The following is a 26,600-nucleotide window of genomic DNA, read 5'->3' on the forward strand; positions in this document are numbered from 1 at the left end:
TATAAGTGGTATATAGTTTGAATGTATGTTTCTGTCAAGTCTCCTGTTGAATTGTAATCCCCAGTGTTGGACGTGGGGTCTGGTGGGAGGTGTTTGGATCATGGGGACGAATCCCTCAAGAATGACTTGGGCCATTCCCTTGGTGATAAGGGAGCTCTTGCTCTGAGTTCACACAAGATCTGGTCATTTAAAAGTACTGCCCCTCCCCCTTGCTCCTGCTTTCACCATGTGAGATGCCTACTACTACTTCTGCTCCTGTCATGATTGTAAGCTTCCTGAGGCCTCTCCAGAAGCAGATACTGGTGTTTTGGTTCCTGCATAGCCTACAGAACTGAGAGTAAATTAAGCCTGTTTTCTTATAAATTACACAGTCGCAGATATTTATAGTAAGGCAAGAACGGCCTAATACAAAAAGGAACTTAAATTTGACCACAAGCATTAAAGTACCTCCTCATGTCTATCGTGCCTTACCCCAAGGTCCAGTTCATTCACTTGGAGGATGCAATGATCACTATCAAAGCCTGTATAATATACATCTATTTTAAGCCACTGTCCTCACTTCCACACTCCATTACAAACTTGAAGAAAACAGATACTCCCCAACACTGAAGCACTTTTGCAACCAATTCTTCATGCTTGAATATTTTTCAAATCCTTGTTTCCCTGCCTCTATCATTGTTATTTGTTTCTTTTTCATCTTCATTTGATCTTTGGATTTGACACTAGGCCACTTCCTTAACAACAAGCTTTATTCTTGTCTTTAGTCACAGTGATAATTGACTCCCCCAAGCCATCATAAGTGACTATCTTTCCCAGTCTGGGTCAGCCCCAGAACTGAACCCTCCAAGCCCAGCAGTTCCCAGCACTAGTCCTCAGTGGTGTCCTTCCAGACTTACCCTAGGAGCTCATGTGACACAGACATAGAGCAAAACTGCATACCCAGGAAATTATACTGTATTTTCAAGAGTATAATAGGTTATGGAAAGAGATTTAACTGAGAGAGAAATAGACATAGCAAACATTACATCTACTTTGGCAAGGCTAAAGATCTCATAAGAAGCTCATAAGAAGCCTTGTCTTCACTGGACTTAAAAGTAGTTTCACGAATGTCAGAAGCTGTAAAGACAAGATAAGGGAGGGCAGGAGAATTTCTGAGACTGTGCTAAAATTGCTGCATTTCCCCAACATATTCCCTCTTTAAAAAGCAAACTCCTTTGGTACATATCCAGTGGCTTGGATACCTAACCCAAACTAGAAGTAACTAAAAAACAAAACAAAGCACGTTTTTTCTTTCTTCTCAGGACCATAATCTCTTACGTCATGCCAATGACATCTTATCACCTTTCTCTTCCTCTTTGACTCATCCAGTCCCTGAGTGTGGTGCAGTGTGAATACTGGATCCCAGTCACCCTCACCCAGTCACCTTTGCCCCAGTCACCCTTGCCCAGAGCATGAGATTGACCAGTGGATTCATGCTAAGAGAGGCAAGCCAAGAAGACCTCAGGCTATTGCCTCTCTGACTTATCTCAGCTCCTAGGATATGAATATCATTAAGAGAAGTTTACTATTGTCCTCATCCCCATCTCTAGAGCTCTGTCTCAGAGATTTTGCCGGGGGGTAGAAGTAAGACATAAAACAGATAGCTTCTAATCTCTTTCCAGAGGAACTGATTTTACGTGCAAAAAAGCATGGACAAGTGTAGGAAAACAGCCAGTTGTGTGGTAAGAGTGACACCATCTTGAATTAAACCACCATGATGACAGATGTTTGACTCCTGTATTCCAACTTATTCTACAGCAAAATGTTTAAACGATCCTTGTAGCATAGCTAACCCCTCATAGAGATGCTTTCTAACTTCCCCAGTGGTCAGAAGTTTCAGCAAGAAAGTCTGAAGTGTGACCCCTGCACATCCCTTTCCCTAAAAGCTTGCTATATAAAGGATACTTTCTAGGCAGGGCATGGTGGCTGACGCCTGTAATCCCAGCACTTTGGGAGGCCGAGGGCGGCAGATCATTTTGAGGTTGGGAGTTTGAGACCAGCCGACATGGTGAAACTCTGTCTCTACTAAAAACACAAAAATTAGCTGGGCATGATGGTGGGTACCTGTAATTCCAGCTACTCAGGAGGCTGAGGCAGGAGAATTGCTTGAACCCAGGAGGTGGAGGTTGCAGCGAGCCGAGATCACGCCACTGTACTCCAGCCTGTGCAACAGACCGAAACCCCATGTCAAAGAAAGAAAGAAAAAAAAAAAAAAAAACCTTTCTAGTGGGCTGGACACAGGATCCATCTTCTTGAAGCTGCCTGAGACATTTCTTTGGTTCATAAGTCCCTATTAAATATTTCTTGCTGCGAACTGGATTTGTCAGCCTTTCTTCAGCTTTCCAACTACCTTGGCCTTTCTGGGTAGGTTTGCATATACCTGCTTACCAGGAAACGGGCAGTTAGAGCCTGAGGCTGCTCTCAAAAACAGTGATGGTTGTGATAAAAGGCACTCATAAATCTAATGAAGGTACAGCCTAAACCATATGGTCTAGCCTATATCTTCATTAGATCCGTGAATGAAGAGAGAATCTGGGTTTTAGACAGCTGGGCAGAGTCATTCTGCAGTCAGAACAGATATCAAACACTGACCTCAGAAACTATTCCTTTGAAGAAGCTACATTTTGATTGGATTAATTTGTAGAGGAATATATGCCAAAGACATTGTTGAAAATGATACAACAATCAGCAGGCAACTTTCATTTATTTTTTACGTATTCACAGGCACAATCATAGTGCACTTCATAGACCCTGAAATCCTAGCCTCCTCAGTAGCTGAAACTACAGGTGCATGCCACAGCGCCAGGTTAGGAGAGTTTAACAGCTGACGGTAGTCAGGCAAAGAATAGAAGAGCCCCCTCTTAGGACCATTGTCATCCCAGCGTGACTGTGAAAAAAAAATTGCCTACAGAGCAACCTCAGAGGCTTCACAGTATAGGAGAAAATATATTTCACAAAAATAATGTGGCCAGTTACTAAAAAAATAAACAAACAACTAATAATAAGCCCCAAAGGGGAAAAGAGGACCAATATCTAGAGTTGCTAAAATATATTATCTAAAATGTGCAGCTTCCAATAAAAAGTTTTGAGGCCTGACAAAAAATAATGAAGTATGACTCATAAAAGACCTAAAACAGACAACAGAAACTGCCCGTGACAGTGACCTGCTGTTGGATCAAACAGAAACACATTTCAAAGCAGCCCTCATCAATATGTTCACAGGTCAAAAGAAAGCGTGAGTAAAGAAGCCAAGGAATGTGTGATGGCAATGTCATATCAAATAGAAAATCTCTATAGAGAGATTTAAACATTACAAAACAGAACAAAATTCTGGCGTAAAAAAGTACAAGAAGTTAAATTTAAAAATTCACTGGACAGACTCAACAGTAGATTTGAATTGGCAAAAGAATTAGCAAACTTGAAGGTAGATCAGTTGAGATTATATAGCTGAAGAGCAGAGGGGAGAAATGAATGAAGACAAACTAACGGCACCTCAGAAAAATATTGGAACGGGGTTAAGTGCACTATCATACACGTAATGAAAGTGCCAGGAGGACAGTAGAGAGAAAAGGAAGATGAAAAAATATTCAAAATAATGATGACTGCAAACTTCCCATATTTATTAGAAAACCAATAAAATACATGTCCAGAAAGTTCTAGTGCATTTCCAGAAAGCACAAAGGATAAGTGCAAAAATACAAAGACACAGCATAGAAAAATCCTAAAAGTCTAAACATGAAGGAAATCTTGAAAGCCAAAAGAGGAAAATGGCATATTATTTACAAGGAAACCCCAATAGGCTTAACAACTGACTTCTCCGAAGAAACAAGAGAGGCCAGTAGACAGTGGATAATACATTAAAAGAGCTCAAAGTAAAAATAGTCAACCAAAAATTACGTATCCAGTAAAGCAATCTTTCAAAAACGAAGGTGAAGTAGAGTTTCCCAGACAAACAAAAAATTGAAAGAATTTCTTACTAGCAGACCCTCCTTATAAGAAATACAAAAGGAAATTCTTCAGGCTGAAGATGATAACAGATAGTAATTCAAATTCACACAAAGAGCACCAATAAAGGTAATATTGTGTGATTATAAATGACAATTCGATACATATTTTTCTCTTTTCTTCTCTCAATTGATTTAAAAGCAATTGCATAAAATTATAGCTATATACTAAGAGCAAGAGAGAAAATTGTTAGGCTTATAACAGATAAAAATATAACACAAGTAAAATATATTTGCCAATAACAGCACAAAAGAAGTGAAGGGGAGCGAAGTTGTAATGGGCTAAGAAATGACTACAGATAATAAAGTAATAACTAGAAAGAAAAAGAGAGAGAAAGAAAAGAAGGAAGAGGAAGGGAAGGGAAGGGAAAGGAAATGGAAGAGAAGGGAAGGGAAGGGAAGGGAAATGGAAGAGAAGGGAAGGGCAAGGAAGGGAAGGAAAGAAAAAAATTGCCCATGACTGCTTCATCGAAGTTAATAATGCCAGCGCTTATTTTTCTTAGCAGACAGCTTGCTAAGTTCCTGATGCCCCTCTTCTGCATGCTGAAGCCCTGAAACAACGCTGATGCTGTGGACAGTAAAACAGGAAGGATAAGCCTACTTGCTGCCAGGCCTTCCTAGAATCTCTTTGTCTCCCAGTTATGGCTTGCCCTGTTTGCCCTACACTATCGGCCAAACACTAATTATGGGCTCCTGCCTCTACTTTCCATGCCTAATGCTGCAGTTTAGAATCCTGTTTGGAATCAGAAACCCTTCCCAAATTCCAACTGCTTGGCTAAGCCTCATTATTATTCTTAATATTTCCCTCTAGAGGCTAGACCTTGCTCCCTATAATTTAGTTGCCTTCTTCCTTTGCAGGGACCTGTTGAGAAGGGACCATTAAACCACTATAGTGTTACCACTTGCTTAGTGACAATTTTTGAATGTTGTCTACCATCTGCCCCCACAACTGTGACCCCACCCTGCGACACACACACACACACACACACACACACACACACACACACACACTCAGTGTTGATTCTCCTTAGATACTAAAACTTGCAAGAAGCAAGCCAGGGTCTGCTTTGACCTTTCTGACATGTCCCTCAAGCCCTAGAGCTGCGGAATTTTCCCAGCCCCTGCCTATATGAACCTGTGGAGATGAGCATGGTTTTGTGACTTTGTTTCTGTTTTGCCTAAATATGCCTGAATTTTAACAGTGAATACATTAAACTGTTTTCTCAGTATTAATCTCAGAGCTTATGAACGTGAGCAGCTTATCAGCTTCTCTAGTAAGAAAATTTATAATTTTCTGTATTCTCACTCTCAAGATTTTGGTGATTTATTATTTTTGCTGGTCATAGGTGTGCTTGCTGCAAGCTACAGAGCTCTCCCCTTCCCTATCCCCTGCTCTATTTCCTGCCAAAAGCAAAGGAACAGATCTTATAATCTACCTTGGACAGAAATTCAGAACCAAGATGACAGAATCGAACTCAAAGTCAGAAGAAATACACTCTAATGAGAGTCTTGAAAAATTAATGAGCTTTAGTGTGAGGATTTTTTTGATGTCTGTTTTTGCATAGGGTTTAAAGTAAAAATATTGTGTGGGTGTGTGTTTAGTCATCTATGTTTTGTGTACTTAAGGTTCTAAGATAAATGGCTTCTGCTCATTAAATAATTATTGAGCTAACCTTTTGAAAAAAGACTGTGAGAAAATATTTCAAGGAAGTTTTACTTTTAGCAGATCATTTTATTTCCAAGTCTAATTTTGTATCTGAGCTACTTCAAGTCTATAGTCAGCGAAGTGACCAGTAAACTGGGAAGAAAACTAAGGTTCTAATCTGGCTTTTTCCAGAGGCAGGAAACCTAGAGTGTTTAATAGCTCTCCATTCAGTGAGATAAAGAGCTTTTCATTTCTAACATTCTATGAACTTATTTAATTTTATTATTATAGTTTCAGTTTTGAGAAATTAGATCACATATTTAAAATTCTATCCCTTCTGGGAGGGAAAGATAATTTTTTGTGTAATTTTACAGTATCATAGTAACTTTTTCAGAGGTAAAATACCCACAACCCACGACCTAACAGCCTTTTCTTAAATCTAAACACTAAGTGCTAATATGGGGAATGTCCTTTAATCCTATTGATAACAGTAGTTCAGTGTTTTGAAGATTACAAAGTACATGTCAATTTTTAGGGGTCAAAGTTAGGTTTATAATATTAGTTTATATAGGTTCTTTGGTCAAAAAAATAATAAAATCAACCTCCTGTTTCTAAGAGAGCTTTGGAAATAGTCCATGTGTTATAAAAATCAAATACTCAAGTTTCCTCTGGGTGTACCTAGATTAATAAGCATTAGATTTGCTTTCTTTATTTTTATTTTTTTGGTTTTTCAAGTTTGAAGATGGTTGTGATTAAAACATACAATTGTATTATGAATCCACATTCATACTTCGTCATATAATTATTTTGTACATTGAACTTTCATTGCAGGCGCTAATTAGTAGCTACTAATTTCCTTTGTTAACTTGGATTCAAGCCCATAAATCTTGATGCATTTAACCTATATTCTTTCATTCACAGAATAAAAATAACAGTATTTTATGACTTACATGACTTGATAGTCATCACTAAACAATTACTGTGTCAGTAAATCAATAATAACTTGGTACAAGTATTGCAATTCTCAATTGAATAGACTGAGTGAAAGGTGTGATTTTCAAAAGACATGTTTTCTGCTAAAACTAACAGTAGTGTCAAATGTTTTAGAAATTTTTGTAATGCAGATAATGAAACTGCGATGAATTCAACTAGAAATACCAAACTCATTTCAAATAGCTGGCTCATTCTTAAGAGTCACATTCCTCACTTTGCACTTTGCATTCTCCACATGAATACTGCAAAAGAAACACTTAACACGCCCTGATGAATATAACAATTATAACACAAAAGAGATCATTAATGCATCAGAACAGAAAAGTATGGTCTGTTACCATCTAATTAGGTTTCTGCTGTAATTATCCTCCATTTGATAAATTTTCCTCATGTAAAAATGATAAAACAAATCATGGGCATTCACTTAGTTTAATTAGTTAGCAACACTAAGACAAATTTAGTTTAATCTGTACTCTTTTATGTACTTTCTTCTAAAAATCTGAACTATAGAAAAGCTGAATATTTTAATGGTTTAAGTCTTTCACAATACCCACATCATCAAATCTTTCCTACACAACCTTACCCCCTATCCCAAACAAATTCAAACATTGTGCATGGTTATATGTATTGAAGCATTACAAAGGAGAGAGGGCATTAAGGAAGCATCGTATGACTGGATTTAGAGAATAAATGAAGGGGGGAAGAAAGGAAGAAGAAAAGGAGAAAGGAGGAAGAGAGGAGTGGGGAGAAGAACAGATATTGAGAAGGAAAGAAAGAAAAGAAAAGGAGAGTGGAGGAAAGGCGAAGGTAGGGGAGGAGAAGGGAGGAAAGGAGAGAAGATTTAAATAAAGAAAGGAGGCATCAGAAAAAAAAGAGTTAATGAGATGACTGGAAGGGAGAGAATCAGGAACACAAAGATTGTTTTGCATTCATATCACTCATTGGTGTCCAAGCCTGATTCTTAAAAATTATCTATCTAGCTATCTTGCTAGCTAACTAGCTGGCTACCTACTTACCTACCTAGCTACCTACTTACCTACCTACCTATCTGGCAGTAGAAGCTGTTTTGTTAAATCATCTTTCTATCTCTGGGGGGGGGGGGGACACATGAGAGAGGACTAAATTCTGCCTATAATTCTCCAAAAGAGAAAATTCTTCAAGTTCCCTAACAATTTGTTCTCTTCCTTCTGTAACCAAGAAAGTTTTGGACTATCCAACTGGACTGATTCAGTCTTATATCCCAGGATCAGAAGTTCTTACTGCCTCCTGGAAAATGTGGACTTTGATCCCCAAGGGGGTTGCACGAGGGAAGAAGCAAACTTCACTTTGGTGCTGAAAAGCAACATAATGTGTATGCTTGATTTGGGATGGTCGGGACACCTACTCCATCTGGACATGCTGGAGAGAATGAAAAATGAGATCAATGCAGGAAACAATGCATCTGTATTAGTCTGTTCTCACACCTCTATAACGAACTACCTAAGATTGGGTAATTTATGAAGAAAAGGGGTTTAATTGACTCATAGTTCCACAGGCTTAACAGGAAATATGACTGGGAGTCCTCAGGAAACTTACAATCATGGCAGAAGGGCAAAGGGGAAGCAAGCACCTTTTTCACATGGTGGCAGGAGAGAGAAAGATCAAAGGGGGAGGTGCCACACGCTTTTAAACCACCAGATCTTGGAAGAACTCACTCACTATCATGAGAACAACAAGGGGGAAATCCACTTCCATTATCCAAGTACCTCCCACCAAGTCCCTCCACGAACATTGAGAATTACAATAGGATATGAGATTTGGGTAAGGACACAGAGCCAAACCATATCAGTATCCAATTGGATTTCCTTCCAACTTGTTTGTAATATGGAAAAAAAGGTCAATCTTCCTCATTAATAATTTTTAATAATTTATTATCAGCTAAGTTTATATGCTATTTCGATTGTCTTTTTAAAATCTGCTTGGAAAGGCTATGCTAAATGAGTTCCTCCCAAATATTTATGTATAATGATCCTGAGATATTTCAAATGCATATCTACATTAAAATGTTGTTTCAATACATAAATGGAATTTTGATTTGTACCTCTAAAATCCATTCAACAGTAATTCAATTTTGATTATAGATCTGAGGTGTAAAGAAAATAGTGGCTCTAAAATCTCTTCTACTATCAAAATTAATGTTTAGTAAAATAAATACCTGATAAACGATCCAGGATTCATGCTGAGATACATTGATTGAACTAAAATGTAAAAAGTATGATGCACACCATTGATTCAAGTTTTCAAGAAGGAGAAAACATTTCGGAACTGCTATCTAATTTTACTAGAGCTTATATTTATCTGGGAGGCATTGATCTGGCTATAACAGTCTTTGAACTATTGAATTCTGAATTCTTGGTAAATAGCTGCTGCTCTGGGTCTCCTGACTTCCTGGTTACTCTGTCCACTCTTTCAAAATCTTTGTGCTATCTAGAAAATAAAGCATTAATGTTGGGACACGCTGTGTCTTCCAGTATCTGTTCCAATAACTTGGAACATCCATCCTAAATTGTTGGTACCTGGACCATAATGGTATCAAATATGTTTCAATATAACCCTTGAATAGAATATGTATTTCAGTTTCACCAACATGAGAGAATGTGTTTTCAGGGATGAATGGGGTTATCAAATAACTATAGGTTTTTGATTATTTGTTGGTGGGTTATTTTTAAACTGCAAGTTTTTTTATACCTTTCTTTTCTTTGGCAAGGCCCAGCCTATCTCATTCAGTCTCTAAGCCTCATTAAAGTTTGTTCTACAGACACAGGTGCCAAAATAGTGACTCAACTTCCATTGCCTCCATTGGCCTCCTTTTCTCTGGTGATGTAGGCAAATCAGGGCATTTTGTCTTCTTCCTTCCCATGGTCTTTTCCACCTCCCTCAGTAAAAGAAGAAGGATGTATAATGTGTAAGCTGGTCCTCCTCTAACCAGCACAGCAGTTCTTTAAATAGATTAATGAACAGAGAGGCTGAGGATCCCAGGATTTTCCTGTACAAATTTTGGATGTAAATTATTCATTTAGGCCGGGCGCGGTGGCTCAAGCCTGTAATCCCAGCACTTTGGGAGGCCGAGACGGGTGGATCACGAGGTCAGGAGATCGAGACCATCCTGGCTAACACGGTGAAACCCCGTCTCTACTAAAAATACAAAAAACTAGCCGGGCGAGGTGGTGGGCGCCTGTAGTCCCAGCTACTCGGGAGGCTGAGGCAGGAGAATGGCGTAAACCCGGGAGGCGGAGCTTGCAGTGAGCTGAGATCGGGCCACTGCACTCCAGCCTGGGCGACAGAGCGAGACTCCGTCTCAAAAAAAAAAAAAAAAAAAAATTATTCATTTAGTTTCCTGGGGCAAACTTCCTTTGGATCTGGGTTGAAGGTACCACAACTAGCAGAGATCGACCCTTCTCACCAATAATTCCTAACATTCAATAGTTTTACTCTCCCCTTTTCACGTTGAATCCCCTGAAAGTAAGACCACTGTTGAGAAAAACCACTCTGCTCTAGAGCCTCATCCCAAAGCTTCATTTCAGTTCAATGTGCTCAGACATCATACATTTTCTAGGAAGTAAATAAAGCCTTCGAGTGCACCACCCACCACCTAGGCCTGAGATGATGCCCAGGAGATGAAAAACCAACTCCATCTCCACCACAGACACACAGTGGGGCTGGCTACAAGCATGTACCTCCTTGTCCTGATCTTTCTTGTTGAATTGAGTATCTTCAGTTTACTTCTTATCCATAATTGTTTCATCCTAGTCAAAAACATATTCAAAATAATTGCATGAGTTCATATTTTACATTAAAAAGTACAGAAGTGCTGAATAAAATAGCACTATCTCTTCTTTCTGCATTTTGTGAAAAGAAAAAATATTTTGCTGATATCAATTATCCTCATTTCAAATTAGTTACTTTGTTGTCTCCCTCTTCTCTGAGTTAAAAGGGCTTCAGGTGAGAAGTGATGGAACATTGATGTGTCATATGAAACTTTCCCTTTTCCACTCAGCACTAAGGAAAATATTTGCCTTCTACTTAACAGGTCTTTTCTTTAAAACTTGCTGAACTTGTTTTTTAACTTAGTAACTTCAGTGTGAACCATAACAGGGATGTTTTAGATTTTCATCTCTTTCATGTCTAGGAAAAAAGAAAGAAAAAAAAGTTCCTAAGCTTACAGGCTAAATAAGGAGAATGAAGAAAAGATTGTTAGTTCACAAAATGATCATTTAAAACTATCATTGGCTTATTAAATTATTGCTTTCCAATAAATACCAACCAAAAATCACTATCACAGACATAATATATATAAACTGCCAATATAATTTCACTTTTTTTAAACAACAATGTGTAAAGAACAAATAGAAACGATCATTCATCATTAACAGATATATAGTGCTTTTAAATTTTAATGGTAATATTTGTTCATTATGCTAACTCAAACTGAAGCATATGGCAAATCCAAGTTTTTTATGCTCTAAAAACATTTCAATTCTACGTGAAAATACCCTTCTGTAAATCCACCCATGCAGTTAAAAAAAAATTGGTAAGACGTAAAAGTATACACAGTTCAGCATAAGAATATTATAAACTGTTTCATGTACTCAGCAAAATTATGCAATTGAAGCTAAATAAATAGTCATCAAATTACTGCCCAGGAAAGTCAGCAGCTGCTTCTATTTAAGGCTTTCATATACATCTTTGCTGTTCCCTCCCTGCTCCCGCAAATTAACCCAGGATTAATTTCAAGAGCTCTTTCTCCCTGTAAGGCACTGGGAGATGATGGAATGGGGAGCAGCTGCATGTTCTGAGCCATTTTATCCCTTCCAGCTATTTCCCTTGCTTTTCTTTCCACAGTCTCTCCCTTCCCTTGTACAATCTCAATTAGTTCCCAAGCTTTAAAATACATTTTACTATATGTCCTGGTGATTCCTGAACACATGTCTCTAGCCTGGAATCCCTCTACTGGGTACTTGAGACTCTGTATCCAACCAACTATAGGAGATCTCAAGCTGAATGTGTACAAGATGAAGCTTTCCTGGCTGGAATATCACACAACTTTTCAGTAAGTCAGGAATAGAATCACCTTTCATTCAAACCATTCTTTCAACCAGAAACCTAGATTTTATCCCTGATTCCTCTTTACTTATTTCTATACTGTGTTCACGCTAATGGAAAATTCTATCAATTCTGCTACAAAACATGCCGCAAATCCATTTCATTCTCTGTCTCCATTGCTACCAGCCTAGTCAAGAAAACTGCCTCCCATCACTGGACTACTTCCACAGCCTTTGCTGCATCCATATCTGCTCTGATTAGTTAATTCTCCATAAAAATATACAGCAATATTTATAAAATACAAATAAAATCAAATAATGTATGTACTTAAACAGTGAAGCATCTTTTCACTGTATTTAGAATGAATTGCAACTGCTCACCATGGTTCACCCTGCATGAAATTGTCCCTATATGTATGTACCTCTAACATCTTCCCATCAATCACTATACTAGAACCTCACTGGTTTATGCTTGATTTCTCAACTGTATCAATCTCTTTTCTGCCCTGGGTTTTTGATATGCTGTGCTTTTTGCCTAAAATACTCTAGCCCCTGACCTTCTTATGACTATTTCCTTCTAATTTTCAAAGCTTCCTTCAAGATATCATGCACACTGACCTTACCTAAAGCAGGTCCCATTCCACAGCTATTGTTTACTTCATCTCTTATTTTTTTTCCAGTAAACAACTTTTACTTATTTTACATGTACTATCTCATTTAATCCTCCTAAGTAGCATGTGCAATAGATATTATTGACCTCATTTGACAGGTAAGAAAAGTGAGGTTCCTGATGGTGAAAAATTTGCCCAACGTTGCATTCCAATAAACAATAGAGCTGGAAATTTAAAACAGTTGAACCAGCTCAGAAGTTAAAAAATCTACCTCATTTCAGATAACTAGAAAATGGATCTGGCTAGTAGTTCTAGTTTAGAGTTTTGAGTTCTTTTTACTGAATTACGCTGCTGCCCTAATTCTAAAGGAATAGTGACTAAATACTTTTCATGTCCTCCAACTTAAAATAGACCAGAAACACCCCCCACACACACACACGTTTTCCATATATTGTAGACACTATCAAAATGATAAGAGATTATGGGAGGGGGAGAGCAGGAGAGAGGTAATATGATAAGTAACTTTATTGTCTCGTCCACAATTTTCTGTACTTTTCAAAATTTACTACTAAAAACATACCCTGTCATAATTAGAAAACCACAATAAAATGTTAAATAGGTCATAATTAAATAATTAAATAAAGTACGTTAAATGGAAACATCTGATCCTTTTATGTTAATTTTATGACTAGTTCTTCATTGCTTTCATACTTTTTATTAATTTATTGGATTCTTCAACTAATTTTATAGATTGTGTGATGAGAATTAGTCAAAGGGAGATTAGAAACTATAATCTTCTAAGACTTTGCTTCCTCTGTATATTTTCCTGAGCCAATCCATCATCAACATTTTTTATTAATTCTAAAGCCACCCTAAGTAATATTTATATTCAAATTGTATATTCATTATACCTGAAATTAATTATAAGGAATGGTACATTATTTACACAAGTGACAAATGCTTCTCAGAGATATTCGATTTTTTCTATAGTTGTGACTATTTTCTAGAGTTCCATTTATAACCTATACTCAGTCTAAAATTGCTGCACCATAAATCCAGCTTCTTACTGACAACTCACTGGCATTTCTACAACAATAGACCTAAAAGAAAACTCTTTACAGCCCCAAGCTAAATTAAGTGCCCCCAGTGATGCTCCCATAACACCCTATGTAAACTTCTTTCAGCATGCAGATTGTATATCACAGTTACTTGTTTGTATAGTCCTCACTAGATGATAATCTTCTTAAAGGCAGTCCTGTTGTTCATCTCCTTAGTATCTAGCAATGTCTATAGTTGGACGTAAAAAAATGACTTCTTTAAAATAATATAATAAAGACTACTAGTCTTTCCTCAATCAACATCTGCATCATAAGAAGTGTAAAGTTAGTCAATCAATATATGTTTTATCCCTAAAAGATTCAGTTAACTGTAGGCCAGATTGGGAAAAGTTCAACGGAACAGTTGATCAGCTGGGAATTTTTGACTTTTGGTATACCAAACAGAAGATATCCACAAAGTGTATTTGGGATGATGGTCAAGTGTTTGATTTCAGTGTTCTTTTACTGCATGGAATTTGTGTCAGTTTTCTTCTGTCATTCATTAGATTCTATCTCTGTTATTCCATTTAAAAGGTGTGTTTAGATGTACAAAGACTTCATTGAAAAATAGTGAATTTCAGCAAGGCTGTAAGTGCAGGAGATATCTTCCACCTTTATATAGCTCTTAAAAAAAAACAAAAAACAAAAAACTCACCCTTTTTGCAACCAGATCTTGTCAGCATCTTTGATCTCTTTCTCTCTCTCTCTCTTTCTCTCTCTCCTCTCTCTCTCTCTGTCTTCCAGGCCATCCTATTTGATTCTTTGAATGTTGTTTAGAGTTGGGGTCTGATATAAAATGTCACTTTCAGAATTTCATCAACCACGACAGTAAGTAGAAGATAATGTTTTTAGAGTTTCCAGAGAGGAGATTCAAAGTCTGATGCTTTGCCTCAAATAGTCATAAGGACTGGGGGGCACAAGCATCCACTGGCTATATGAACAAAAGAAACACTCGAAAATATGGCTGGTGAAAGAAGGAGATCCTAAGGAATTAAACAGACAGCCCAAAATCTATATAGACAATTGTGTTGCTTAGGGGTGTAAGATGTGCAATCTCTGGGAGATTGCATGAGGCCAGAACTTCAACTCTATGACTTAGAGTTCTGGCAGGGTACTATTTACATTACGTAGACCATTGGCTAACTTTGCAGAAGGGTCTTTGGAGCCTCCATTTGGTTGCCAGCCATGATTCACTGCAGCAGCATGCTGTCAAGGCAGCTAGTCTTTCATCCACACACACGCATGCTGACCCTTCTGCAGAAACTTACGCTTTCTCACCTAACAACACAAACAACCTTATTTTCACACTACCATTAAGAATCACATCTATTATTTATAGGTCATTATGTAACAATTCTTTTCATATAATACTTCTAAGCTTCACCACAACCCTATAGGGTAAGTATTATCATCCCCAATTAGAAAAGTAAGAGGTTACATATCTTGCCCAAGTTCTCAAATCTAGTACAAGGTTGAACTGGGATTCAAACCAAAGTCTGCCTGTTTCCCCAATCCCCTTGTCACTGATAACTAGTGATCTATTCAGTCATCACAATAAATCCTGGAGAAGGGACAAAAGCCATTTTGAAGTGCAAACTCATGAAAAATCATTAAGTAAATTATATTATTGAAGTTACAATCCTGTCTTCATTATTACTAGAACTGACTTGCTTATCATAAGAACCTATGATTACCACTTAAAGTGTGTGCTTTAATCTAGATGATGTGTTGTATTTTTAAATATTCAGTTATTTAAAAGATAATGTATTTTAATGAGGCAATAAACAAGTTATATTAATTTTTTTGAGAAAGAGTTTTGCTCTTGTTGCCCAGGCTAGAGTGCGGGGGTGCGATCTCAGCTCACCGCAACCTCCACCTCCGGGGTTCAAGTGATTCTCTTGTCTCAGTCTCCCGAGTAGCTGGGATTACAGGCATGTGCCACCATGCCCGGCTAATTTTGCATTTTTAGTAGAGACAGGGTTTCTCCATGTTGGCCAGATTTATCTTGAACTCCCAACTTCAGAAGGTCTGCCCACCTTGGCCTCCCAAAGTGCTGGGGTTATAGTTGTGAGCCATCGCACCTGGCCACAAATTATATTAATTCTAAAATGGAAGGAATTGCTAATAATGCTGTCAGAATGTGGTATGTTAAAGGTCAGTTGTCTGTCTCCCTAGTCATCCTGGGTTAGCATTATCTTGATGAATTCCCATGGTCTGATCTAGAAACCTACCTCAATTTTTTAATATCAGAAACTTGATTTGTCTATATGCTAAAAGTGATTCCTATTAAATGAGAGTTTTGTTTCTAGCAGACTAATTTTTATTCGTAAAAAATTATTAACAGACTATGTTAGTTTCTTTAAATATTCAATTTATTCATGTCATAATTAAAAATGATTACTTCTTTTTATGGTTTTCAGTTCATTTTATAAGCCTTATTACTCCATTTACAAAGCTAGCAAAGTTTCAATCACTTTAAAGGAAGCCTTTAGTAACTATCTAGAACCAGTTATAAACCTTGTTAATTAAACTCCTTTTAACATTTTAAACTACATTAATACCTTTATATACTCAATTTCTTTCCACACATACATACATTTATCTAATAAACTTTCTCAAGTATTAAGTAACACTTACAAAATTAATAAACAAAACTCTTAAATGGTTTATTTTAGTTTTCCTTAAATAATCAAATATCACATCTATACTTAATTGCATTCAGTCTATACACACATTTCTAAATCAACTCTCAATTAGACATTTTAAAATGGTGTTACAAGCTTGATCTGTTATTCTAACAGATTAGAGTCTTTAATACATTATGGATGCTTATTACAGCAAATACATGCATGTTAATTAATATAAAAATAATAATATTACATTGTGGTTGCCTTAAACATATCTACTATTAATTCTAAATCTCCCCAGATATAAAAAATGCTTTTCCACAAAGGAAACACACCATCTCACATTTTGGGGGTTATATCCCTACGTAATTTTTGGAACTGCCTTCTCAGTTTTTCAATGATCAGAGAATAGTTGAGGAACAAGACTTAATCCTGTCTCTGATATGGATGGAACATATCGACTTCTATAAATTATAACACACTGTTAATAAGGATTTCAAAAATGAAAGAGAAACATTTCGTGTGACTCATGTTCATTAGAAATGAGTTATATTATTATCTAATTTTCAAGTCAGGTTAGAATTTGTAACTTCCACCTAGGTGGCCATATCTCTTAATTGGATTTTGTTTTCCTTAGTTCTTAAGGTAAGTAAATGTATTCACACCTAGGGGTAAAGACATTTGAGTATAAGGCAATCCTACATTTTCTCACTTTAATCATATCACACATATTAATAGATAATATTAAAGGCATATTGGATTGTAATCTGAACTCTCTTGAAGTTTTGTCTATTTTGATCATAAATTTCAAGATCATTCAAGTGAGTGATGGATCTCTAAAGGGCAGATGCATATTAACCAGACTCACAAAAGAAAAGTATCAAAACAAAATGCCAATGTATTCATTTATCAGGAGAACTATAACTGCTAAGGAGGACAGGCACTTAAAAATATTTTGATGTACACAAGATTTTCCTATAAACAAGCCTCAAAAAGTGGCAAGTTATTATCTGAAGGCTGCCTGGTGAGTATGGAATCAGAAATAAGAGAAGTTATGTATATTATTTGGATAATTAAGGATCTCAGCATGAAATAATCTGATATATCTGCCAGAATTTGGAGGGCCCTAATAGACAGCAGCCCTTCCTTCCCTGCCAAGTTTGGTACCAACTAAAAGGCAAATATAGCGTTAAACAGATGGAGCTCAAAGTGTCAGCTTTATTACTGATTAAGGCTAGGTTAGAGACACAGCTTTAACAATGCAACTAAATGAACTTGAAAATATTTCTTTAATAGATTAGATTACTAACCTTGTTATGATACAACTGTTCAATCCCGGTTACATCCCTAGCCATGCCCCTGACCACAGTATGGTAGAGGACCAAAATGCTGTAGCATCCCACCTGTGCTAAGAGGCTGCTTTCTGGAGGGGGATGGCGAGAGAGAGAGGAGAGAGAGAGAGAGAAGAGAGAAGAGAGAAGAGAGAAGAGAGAAACAGATACTATGAGACAGAGAGAGCAAAAAATGTCATTTTTCTTTCACAAATTTCACTTGTTAGATAAGACATTTATTCTCCTGTGGGAAGGATTAAGAGTTCGGACTATTTCTCTTAGGGAATCCTTTCACATAAGGAATGAAGAATAAATGCCTCCTAAGTCCCAGCGACATTCATCTTTACATAAAGGATATATATGCCAAAGGGTCAGAAAAGAGTTGTACATCTGGATCAGAAGTGCTTCTGTCTACAATGGAGTCAGGATGGGACCGCCGTTTTACGCCTCTGTGATTCTCAACTTTCCATGCTTCTATTGCAGTCCAATCCCTTTTCTCGTTTGCAGTTTTTGAAAGTTCTGTTAATGCATTAATCCAGATTGATGTCAAGTTTTGTGAGCTTGGAAGCTATCTGGCCTTTCTAAACAGTCTTTGTATGACTCTGCTTGGATCCATTATCTATATATCAATCTAAATTCCTTCAATTCCAGATTCACGAAGGATGCTCCCCATAACTCCGCCAAAAAACTCATACTTAGTACTTCTATTATAAGTACTAAAAGTTGTAATATAGACAATAATATGTCTGGAGACAGTGAAAATGTGATCAACTACTGATCACCCAAGAGCTAATTATCTCGTTTGTACTCTAAGCATGCGTCTTAGTTCTTTCCTACCTCCTCCTTCTGTGCACATGTTAATCAGTTATTTTTAGACTGTGTTTCTACCATGAAGGAGAATTCATTTTTTGTACTTCCATCCAAATACTAACTAGTCCTGACCTGGCTTAGCTTTCAAAATCAAGTACATTTAGGGTGGTAGACCCATGTATTGTGTTTATGTTGTGGCTGTAACAAACTACCACAAATTCAGTGGCTTAAAACAATACAAATGCATCATCTTAAAATTCTGGAGGTCAGAAAGCTAACAGGTCTCACCAGTTTAAAATCAAGATGTCAACAGGACTGTTCTAGGGATGATCCATTGTTTTGTCTTTTTCAGTTGGTAGAGGCAGTCTCTATGTGTCATATTGTGGCACCTTCTTCCATCTCTCTGACCATTCTTCCCTTGATTCTCTCTTTATCCAGAAAGGTCATTTTAAGGGTTCATGACATTAGATTGGGCCTACCTGGATAATCCAGGATAATCTCTGGATCTCAAGGTCCTCAAGATTAACTCCCATCTTCAAAGTCCTTTTATTCATGTATGGTAACAGATGCCAGGAATTAGAACAGGGACACTTGGGTGGCCATCATTTTGCCTACCATATCTGGCTTGCAGACACAGAAATATAGTTCTGCATTTATCCATGTATAATTTTCTCCTGATTTTAAAAACATAGAAATGTATTTTAAATCTCGGGAAACATATTGTCAAGTGTGGGGAAAAGAAAGAAAGATCAGACTGTTACTGTGTCTATATAGAAAGAAGTAGATATAAGAGACTCCATTTTGTTCTATATTTGAGATGCTGTTAATCTGTGACCCTACCCCCAACCTTCTCCTTGCAAGAGACATGTGCTGTGGTGACTCAAGCTTTAAGGGATTTTGGGCTGTGCAGGGTGTGCTTTGTTAAACAAGTGCCTGAAGGCAGTATGCTTGTGAAAAGTCATCACCATTCTCTTAATCTCAAGTACCCAGGGACACATACACTGCCAAAGGTCGCAGGGACCTCTGCCTAGGAAAGCTAGGTATTGTCCAAGGTTTCTCCCCATGTGATAGTCTGAAATATGGCTGATTTGTTTTTCTAAGACCAGCCGAGCGGGCACAAAAGAACCAGCAAGTAGGTAAGTGTAGGAGCAAAACTGCAAGTTTATTTTGGTAACCTAAGGTGTGGGGAAGAGGTCTGTTGGCCTCCGGCAAAGAAGGCCGGCAGAGTCCCCCGGTGGGGCTCTCGGACGGAGTTCCTGCAGTCCCGACATCCCGACAGGAGTGAGAGACTCAGGAAGGCTGCGTGGTGCACTGGCTGAGAGCGGCTTTTCTAGGAGTGGGAGGGCAATAAGCAGGGCATGGGCATGTCCAGGGCGTTTCGCAGGTGCAACCAGGTAAATCTTGGTCTCTTCAGATTGACATCACCTGGTGCATGCCTGGTTGATCTGCACCTTCCCGGGCTCCGGCTGCATTTTCACGCGCGCGGGAAAAGTTGGGGGATGAAGAACCCGGAAATGCACCATCTTGCCTCCGTTCATCCAAACAATGGCCTCCTGGGAAGGGAAAGACCTGATCATCTCCCAGCCTGACACCCGTGAAGGGTCTGTGCTGAGGCGGACCAGTATAAGAGGAAAGAAGGCCTCTTGGCAGTTGAGATAGAGAAAGCATCTGTCTCCTGCCCATCCCTGGGCAATGGAATAACTTGGTATAAAACCCGATTGTATGTTCTGTTTACTGAGAAAGAAGAGAACCACCTTAGGGCAAAAGGCAGGACTTGCTAGCGCAATGCTGCTCTTTATGCACTAAAAAGGTTTATGGAGATGTTTGCATATACGTATCAAGGCACAGCACTTTTCCTTAAACTTATTCATGTCACAGAGATCTTTATTCATACGTCTTACTGCTGACCTTCTCCCTACGATGATCCTATTATCCTGCCACTTCCCTTTTTCTAAGATGGTAAAGATAATGATCAATAAATACTGAGGGAACTCAGAGACTGGTGCCGGCATGGGTCCTCTGTATGCTGAGCGCTGGTCCCCTGGGCCCACTTTTTCTTTCTCTATACTTTGTCTCTGTGTCTCATTTCTTTTCTCAAGTCTCTCATTCCACCTAACGAGAAATGCCCACAGGTGTGGAGGGGCAGAGCACTTCATCAAGTATGAACATAATTTATTAAAAATAAGTTCGAAACAAAAAATGGAAAACATTGTTATGATAATGATACAATTTAAAAAATAGGTACTTTTCAAGATTTGTCAAAGAAAAATGCAATCATGTAAATACTAAAAGTAAATAATGTAGGGTTTTTAAAAAATAGGGTTTTTTATTCAATAAACTTTTAACAGACTATAAAATTAGACTGCTACAAAGGAGGAGTAAGAATTATTTTACATACTATTCATATCCCTAAACCAGTGTCAGCTTTCCAAACAGGTGAAATGAATGGCAGTGGGAGGCAGTTGATGCACACTATCCCGCCCACTTCTGACACTCCATGTGTTATCTGTGTTGAAAGTTCCTCCAACAGGAATTCATTCCTTTGGATTCAAATCCTCTATTAAAATGCTAGTTCCCAGAACAAAAGCTATTAGCAAAAACCTTGGCCTGGATTTATTCAAAACTAGGATAATACTTGACATTTGAGGAAGGATATGCATCAGAAGAAAGCTACCAGAAGCTAGCAGTGGGCCACTGAAATAGAAAATACAATAATTATACTTTCCCTTACTTTCCATTTTTTAATGCACCACCCTCTGCCAATAGTAAGACAAGTCATGCATGCCAGCTGGCTAGTGAAAGAGAAAATGTATAGATATATAGGTATTTTTATTAAATTTAAAAAAATTAATGTCCTGGCCAGAGAGGAGATTGACAAGGGATTCTTGATGAAATAATATGAAAGCTAGATATAATTTTAGAAATGAAAACAGATACAGGCAGCCTATCATAAATCATTGATCATATTTACACCTCATTTTTATAACATTTTTCCTGCAGCAAACATTGTTTACTCATAATAAAAAATAACCTGAAATTAATGCCAAATGCCCAATGAAAATATTGCAAAGCAAGGACATTACTTGTAAGATTATTTCTGCTTCTGCTCAGAAGCATCTGAAAGCTTTATATCACTTGGTGGCGTATTTCATTCTAAGCAGCCTCATCTACTTTCATCTCTGTGCTATGTATAGCATACTGAACTATCTTCATAAGATCAAAGGGAAACTCACTGTACTTTACTTACAGAGGCAAATTTAATGCATAACCAGGGTACTTATTTTACTAAACTGACTAGTCCCTTTGAACTACTGTCTTCACTGATCCATAGACCATGCTCTAAATGTGGAGAAGGCTTCCTTGACTCAGGAAAATGTTCTTATCCTAATTGGTGTACTTCCTTTGAACTGCCTGTTGTGAGCGTCACTATGCTGTAAGTGCTCAACAGAGGTTGGTTCAGGAGGCGTGACTGCAAAGTCCTTTAGAAAACAAAACTAAAAAAATAAAAAATACGACCAATACAACAAAACTGAAAGTATCTTATCTCACTATCAATAGTGAATAAGAATGACTCATTTCAAAGTACATAATTATGACATTTATGGTTCTTACAGTAACTGGTACACTTCTCTGTTTATCTGGCTATGAAATAAGCTATTATGCTCACTTCTGAATTGATTGAAGTAGGGAATATACTTGCTTTGTGTGTTACATTAATACAAATATGAAAGAAAATACATGTGAAGTGACACGATGCAATGGAAAGAACATAAATTTGAGGTCTTTGCATTCCAATATAGCATTAATGAGCAGTGTGATTTTGCCTAAGTTGTTAAATGTTTCTCTCAATCTGATATTCCTCATCTTCAAAGTAGGAAGCCACATTTTGTGACAGACATCACGTTGCTCACCAGTATTTATGGCTCTTATGCCTTAAGCCAAAATGAAGGAATATTATTCTCTTCCCCATTGAGTTTATGCATGATGCCATAACTTGTTTTGGGCAATGAGGTATAAGTGGAAGTAATATGTCATTTCTGGAAAGAGGCATTCATTGGCTTCGTGAAAATTTACAGAAATGTCTCTTTTCTGGAACAATTTTGGAAGCATGTGTTGATATGACATAGACTTGCAAGGCTGTGCCCCCAGTGAAAGACAAGTGCCTATGAGAATCACCTGGATCTGTAAATCTTGCTATTTTAAGCTACTGAGATTGGCTTGTACAGGATAATCTACCTTATCCTGACTGAACATCACTGCAGGATTAATGCAAGTTTTAAGTGAAATAATGTACATAAAGCACACGGCTGACTGCTTGGTAATGCTGACTAATAGATATTGGTTCTTTTTCTTCTCTTTTTCTTTAAGATCTTGTGCATTAAAAGGAAAAAGTGAATCTGCTGTTATAAGCTTACAATAATATAAAGTTCATAAGGTTTTCCCCTCACTCACTCCATTCTTTCCTATGACCTTGGTACCTCTCCTGCGTTTTCCCTAGCTCACAACAACCAGCCATTATAGCCAGAGGTAAAAATAAAATAAAATAAAATATAAAATAAAATAAGATAAGATAAAAGTTTATAACCATTCCCTCATTCCTCTTAGTGGCAGTCTCAAGAACTTAAAGATGGTTTAAATCACCTGGCATTGCATTTTTGGCCCCCAAAGCTGCAAGGATGGTCCTTTCTGGATTATCTTCCTTCAATGCCATGACTTGTTAAGGGACTGTAATCCTGTGGTACAGGCACTGGGAATTGGTTAAGAGTATGGGCACTGCAGTTGAACTCCTTGGACACTCGTCTCTGCTTACTTCGTTATGAGTTAGGGATGTTGATGAGTTAGTTTCTCAAAACTCAGCTTCATCATTCTTAGATGCAGTGCCTATTTCATAGAAACAGGCCACTTCCCAAGAGCCATAGCAGTTCTGAAGAGTGTTTTCCATTATGTTTACTTCAGGGTCACAATTTCCCTTGGTCTAATTAGTCTGAGAATTAGCTATATATCTATTAAACTTATTTTGGTCTTAAGTAAATTTTCTTAAATTTACTTGCAGGATGTACGAAATGAAAGCATAGGTGGTCCGTTCCAAGATGGCCAAATAGGAACAGCTCCGGTATGCAGCTCCCAGTGCGATCAACACAGAAGACAGATGATTTCTGCATTTCTAACTGAGGTACCAGGTTCATCTCATTAGGACCAGTTGGACAGTGAGTGCAGCCCATGGAGGGCAAGCTGAAGCTGTGGGGGGCGGGACATCACCTCAACTGGGAAGCACAAGGGGTTGGTGGATTTCCCTTTCCTAGCCAAGGGAAGCCATGACATGCTGTACCTGGAAAAATGGGATATTCCTGCCTAAATACTGCACTTTTCCAATGGTCTTAGCAAATAGCACACCAGGAGATTATATCCTGCGCCTGGCTCAGAAGGTCCCACGGCCACGGAACCTTGCTCACTGCTAGTGCAGCAGTCTGAGATCAACCTGCGAGGCAGAAGTCTGGCGGGGAAAGGGCGTCTGCCACTGCTGAGGCTTGAGTAGGTAAACAAAGTGGCCCGGGAAGCTCAAACTGGGCAGAGCCCACCACAGCTCAGCAAGGCCTGCAACCTCTGTTGACTCCACCTCTGAGGGCAGGGCATAGCTGAACAAAAGGCAGCAGAAATTTCTGCAGACTTAAACGTCCCTGTCTGACAGTTCTGAAGAGAGCAGTGGTTCTCCCAGCATGGGGTTTGAGCTATAAGAACAGACAGACTGCCTCCTCAAGTGGGTCCCTGACCCCTATGTAGCCTAACTAGGAGACACTTCCCAGTAGGGGCCAACTGGCACCTCATACAGGTGGGTACCCTTGTGGGACGAAGCTTCCAGAAGAAGGATCAAGCAGCAATATTTGCTGTTCTGCAATATTTGCTGTTCTGCAGCCTCCGCTGGTGATACCCAGGCAAACGGTCTGGAGTGGACCTCCAGCAAACCCCAAATCTGCAGCTGAGGGACCTGACTGTTAGAAGGAAAACTAACAAACAGAAAGGAATAGCATCAACATCAACCAAAAGGACATCCACACCAAAACCCCATCTGTAGGTCACCAATATCAAAGACCAAAGGTAGATAAAACCACAAAGATGAGAAAAACCAGAGCAGAAAAGCTGAAAATTCTAAAAACCAGAGCACCTCTTATCCTCCAAAGGACTGCAGCTCTTTTCCAGCAATGGAACAAAGCTGGATGGAGAATGACTTTGACAAGTTGACAGACGTAGGCTTCAGAAGGTCGGGAATAACAAACTTCTCTGAGCTAAAGGAATATGTTTGAACCCATTGCAAGGAAGCTAAAAACCTTGAAAAATGATTAGTTGAATGGTTAACTAGAATAAACAGTGTAGAGAAGACCTTAAATGATCTGATGGAACTGAAAACTATGGCATGAGAACTATGTGATGCTTGCACAAACTTCAGTAGCCAATTTGATCAAGTGGAAGAAAAGGTATCAGTGATTGAAGATCAAATTAATGAAATAAAGTGAGAAGAAAAGTTTAGAGAAAAAAACAGTAAAAAGAAACAAACAAAGCCTCCAAGAAATATGGGACTATGTGAAACGACCAAATCTATGTTTTCTTGGTGTCCCTGAAAGTGATGGAGAGAATGGAACCAAGTTGGAAAACACTCTTCAGGATATTATCCAGGAGAACTTTCCCAACCTAGCAAGGCAAGCCAACATTCAAATTCAGGAAATACAGAGAACACCACAAAGATACTCCTCAAGAAGAGCAATCCCAAGACACATAATTGTCAGCTTCACCAAGGTTGAAATGAAGGAAAAAATGTTAAGGGCAGCCAGAGAGAAAGGTCGGGTTACCCACAAAGGGAAGCCCATCAGACTGACAGCAGATCTCTGGGCAGAAACTCTACAAGCCAGAAGAGAGTAGGGACCAATATTCAACATTCTTAAAGGAAAGAATTTTCAACCAAGAAATTCATATCCAACCAAATTAAGCTTCATAAGTGAAGGAGAAATGAAATCCTTTACAGACAAGCAAATGCTGAGAGATTTTCTCACCACCAAACCTGCTTTACAAGAGCTCCTGAAGGGAGCACTAAACACGAAAAGGAACAACCAGTACCAGCCACTGCAAAAACATGCCAAATTACAAAGACCATTGATGCTAGGAAGAAATTTCATCAACTAATGGGCAAAATAACCAGCTAATATCATAATGTCAGGATCAAATTCACACATAACAATGTTAACCTTAAATGTAAATGGGCTAAATGCTCCAATTAAAATACAAAGACTGGCAAATTGGATAAAGAGTCAAGACCCATCCGTGTGCTGTATTCAGGAGACCTGTCTCCCATGCAGAGACACACATAGGCTCAAAATAAAGGGAGAAGGAAGATCTACCAAGCAAATTGGAAGCAAAAAAAAAAGCAGGGGTTGCAAACCTAGTCTCTGATAAAACAGACTTTAAACCAACAAAGATCAAAAGAGACAAAGAAGGCCATTACATAATGTTAAAAGGATCAATTCAATAAGAAGAGTTAACTATCCTAAATATATATGCACTCAATACAGGAGCATCCAGATTCATAGAGCAAGTCCTTAGAGACCTACAAAGAGACTTAGACTCCCACACAATAATAATGGGAGACTTTAACACCCCATTGTCAATATTAGATTGATGAGACAGGTTAACAAGGATATCCAGTACTTGAACTCAGGTCTGTACCAAGCAGACCTAATAGATATCTAGAAGGCTCTCCACCCCAAATCAACAGAATATATATTCCTCTCAGCACCACATTACACTTATTCCAAAACTGACCACATAGTTGGAAGTAAAGCACTCCTCAGCAAATGTTAAAAGAACAGAAATCACAACAAACTGTCTCTCAGACCACAGGGCAATCAAATTAGAACTCAGGATTAAGAAACTCACTCAAAACTGCACAACTACATGGAAACTGAACAATGTGCTCCTGAATGACTACTGAGTAAATAACAAAATGAAGGCAGAAATAAAGTTGTTCTTTGAAACCAATGAGAACAAAGACACAACATACCAGAATCTCTGGAACACATTTAAAGCAGTGTGTAGAGGGAAATTTATAGCACTAAATGCCCACTACAGAAAGCAGGAAACATCTAAAATCAACACCCTAATATAATAATTAAAACAACTAAAGAAGCGAGAGCAAACAAATTCAAAAGCTAGCAGAAGGCAAGAAATAACTAAGATCAGAGCAGAACTGAAGGAGATAGAGACACAAAAAATCCTTCAAAAAATCAATGAATCCAGGAGCTGGGTTTTTGAAAAGATCAACAAAACTGATAGACTGCTAGCAAGACTAATAAAGAAGAAAAGAGAGAAGAAT

Source organism: Colobus angolensis, unplaced genomic scaffold (assembly GCF_000951035.1).
Source record: "Colobus angolensis palliatus isolate OR3802 unplaced genomic scaffold, Cang.pa_1.0 Scaffold163, whole genome shotgun sequence".
In the NCBI taxonomy this organism is placed as follows: Eukaryota; Metazoa; Chordata; class Mammalia; order Primates; family Cercopithecidae; genus Colobus; species Colobus angolensis.